This window comes from Somniosus microcephalus, chromosome 9 (genome assembly GCF_052327205.1).
Source record: "Somniosus microcephalus isolate GS21.2 chromosome 9, FLI_Smic_1.0, whole genome shotgun sequence".
Taxonomy (NCBI): domain Eukaryota; kingdom Metazoa; phylum Chordata; class Chondrichthyes; order Squaliformes; family Somniosidae; genus Somniosus; species Somniosus microcephalus.
This window is the reverse complement of record NC_140995.1, coordinates 218,925,291-218,928,655: the sequence shown is the minus strand read 5'-3', so window position 1 is coordinate 218,928,655 and position 3,365 is coordinate 218,925,291. Positions and strand designations below refer to the sequence as shown.

General features: G+C 45.4%; 1 non-coding gene across 1 annotated transcript; it reads right to left on the bottom strand.

Annotated features, from left to right (window-relative positions):
- Positions 1-634: 634 nt before the first annotated feature.
- trnastop-uca (transfer RNA opal suppressor (anticodon UCA)) lies at positions 635-721 on the bottom strand. The gene has a single exon. It is a non-coding gene; the product is annotated as a tRNA-Sec (tRNA).
- Positions 722-3,365: the final 2,644 nt, after the last annotated feature.

Below are 3,365 nucleotides of genomic sequence, written 5' to 3'. Positions count from 1 at the left end.
AAGGCTGCACTGGCACACTGAAGGCGGTGTGACCAACATTTACTCCCAGTCCGGCAACCCCTAGATTTAAAAATCTCATCCTTGTGTCCAAATCCCTCCACGGCCTTGCCCCTCCCTATCTCTGTAACCTCCTCCAGCCGTACTACAATCCTCCAAAAACTCTCCTTTCCTCCAATTCTGGCCTTTTACACCCTGATTTTGCCCCTCCATTATTGGCCGTGACTTCAAGCTGCCTGGGCCCCAAGCTCTGGAATTCCCTCCCTAAACCTCTCCGCCTCTCTACCCTACTCTTTAAAAGCAAGTACGATAGCAAAATACTGCAGATGCTGGAAATCTGAAATAACAGAAAATGCTGGAAAAACTCAGCAGGCCAGGCAACATCCGTGGAGAGAAATTAGAGTCAACGTTTCGGGTCAAAACCCTTTAAAAGCTACCTCTTTGAGCAAAAAACTTTTGGTCACCTGTCCTAATATCTGGGTCAATTTGTGTCTGATTAGGCTTGTGTGAGGTGAGGAGCCTTGGGATGTTTTGAAAGGAGTTGGATCAAAGCAACTTGTTGTTGAGCACTCACTTTCTGGCCCTAAATGGAAAGGGATTGCGTTTATGTTAAATTGAAGGTAGATTTGAAGAGCACCGCCCGAAAGGTGGAATCGAGCCACTCTGTCGCTAAACAGCTACAGGTTTGAAGCCTGCACCCCAGACCACTGAGGCTCATCCGGGCATTATTATAAAGTCACTCCAGCACTATATAAACTACCGATATGCTCATCACTTTTAGATTGTGGTGATTTGATTTCCCCCCCCCCCCCCCCCCGCTCTCCCTGACTCATTCATTCTACACGTCTTCAAATCATAACACTTAAAACCGGAATCACCGCAATTAAGACGTTTCGACTCATTTTACACCGCCCATCGCCGCCACCACGCAGTGTCGAATCATATGCAAATAACGCACATTCTGATTGGTTGTCGCGCCTGCTGGATGACAACAATTGTCTTTCCGAGGTGCCAGTCTCAAATGTCATTTTGCAACCCGCCCTCTCAGCAATGCTGCAGCCTCAGAGCGTCCTGGGGGTGATTGCAATCACCGAATAATCACACAAACCCCACTAACTAATAATGCATTCTCAGCCTCTCATGTTGACGTCGCAGCAGCTTTATTCTTTCCACATCAAGAGTTTCACTCTGAACCTACCCCATCATTTCCTAGAAACTCAGATCTCCCAAGGCAATTGGTAGCTGATTGTTCTGAGAAACGTTCTCACAAAATTCCTTGCAGCATCCGGACAGTTAACAGAATTACAGAATCACAAATGTGGGAATATCTTTTCCCTGAATACAAACTTTCCTAATCCAAGAAACTGGGATTTGACTCAATGTTATTTGGACAGGTTGGCAAAAGAAACGGAGGGGAGATTAGATTTTTTTTCCCCCCGTAGTGAGTTGTGATCGAGTGCACGGCCTGAAAGGGTGGTGGAAACAGATTCAGTAATAACTTTCCAAAGGGAATTGGATAACTTGCAGGGATATGGGGAATGAATAGGGGAGTGGGACTAATTGGATAGCTCTTTAGAGTCAGCACAGATACGATGGGCAGAATGGCCTGTGCTGTATGATTCTCAGGTTATTTATTTAAGTGCCACCTGCTCTCTACTTTCAACCTACATATCATGACTTGTTTTAAAACTTTCCCCTGTGTTACATTTGGCGTCTTTTCCCCCTCAATTCTTTCATGTATTCTTTCTCCTGAAGCTTATCCCTCTTTCCCCAGTCACTTCTTTTTATCCATCTCTCCAGTCTGGCACTATTTTTCTTATGTCTATATCACCTTTTTATTTCCTCTACTCATACCCTTTTTATTGCCTCTTACACTGTTCCAATGAAGCTCAACATAAGCTCGAGGAACAGCATCTAATTTTTGGATTAGGCACTTTACAGCTTTCTGGACTCAACATTGAGTTCAACAATTTCAGACTATAACCCCTGCCCCCCTTTTTTCAGGCTGTATGATTCTGCCACCCCCATTTGCAACCTTCAATCTTTCCTGCCTACTACTCTAGCACAGGCTATTCCTTCAGATCCTCCCCTCCCACCCACCCCTGCCCCCTCTCCCTGCCTCAGCACCTGCTTAAAATCTGTTACATTTCTAGCCTTTTCCAGTTCTGAAGAAGGGTCCCAGACCTGAAACGTTGACTCTGTTTCTCTCTACACAGATGCTGCCTGGCCTGCTGAGTGCTTCCAGCATTTTATGTTGTTGTTCCTTTTTTATTCTACTTTTCTATACTCATTATGCAGTGGGACCTTTTTGAAGTAAAGGTGGTTCCCAGTTGGAAGTGAGCTGATCCCTTGTGGCATAATCCAACGTCTGAGCCAGACGGGTCCGTAGTCCTTCAGGGTGCTTTTGGTGATTGAGCGGCCAAATTTTGCATTGAAATTTTGCATTGCTTGTTTATTTTGTAATACGTTCTGAGTGGCTGCCAGTTGTTAAATGTCTTGGGGCTAAAAATCCGCATGTGGTTCATGCCGGTAAGACCTCAGCTAGAGTTCTGTGTCCAATTCTGGGCACCACACTTTAGGAAGAATGTCAAGGCCTAGGAGCGGGTGCAGAGGAGATTTACTAGAATGGTACTAGGGACGAGGGGTTTCAGTTACGTGGAGAGACTAGAGAAGCTGGGGTCGTTCTCCTTAAGCAAAGAAGGTTAAGAGGAGATTTAATAGAGATGTTCAAAATTATGAGGGGCTTGGAAAAAGTAGATAGGGAGAAGCTGTTTACACAGGCAGGAGGGTCGGTAACCAGAGGACACAGAGTTGAGGTAATTGGCAAAGAACCAGAGGGGTGATGAGGAATATGGGAACCAAAGCGGGTAGATAGAGTCACAGTACAGATCAGTCATGAACTAATTGAATGGCAGAACAGGTTTGAGTGGCTGAATGGTCTGTAACAACAACTTGCATTTATATAGCACCTTTAACATCCCTAAGCATTTTATAGGAGCGATTATCAAACAAATTTGATTCCGAGCCACATAAGGAGATATTAGGACAGGTGTCCAAAAGCTTAGACAAAGAGGTAGGTATAAGGAGCACCTTAAAGGAGGAGAGAGAGGTAGAGAGGCGAAGAGGTTCAGGGAGGGAATTCCAGAGCTTTGGCCTAGACAGCTGAAGGCACGGCCGCCAATGGTGGAGCAATTAAAATCGGGGATGTGCAAGAGGCCAGAATTGGAGTAGCCCAAAATTCCAATTGGAGTGCTCCATTGACAGATCAAGGAGAAAGTAGACCCTGAGTCTGCCCCAAGTTGGAACTGCAGCTGACATCTAGAGTAGTGGAGGCCAAAACCCTGGAATCATTCAGGAATCAATTAGAT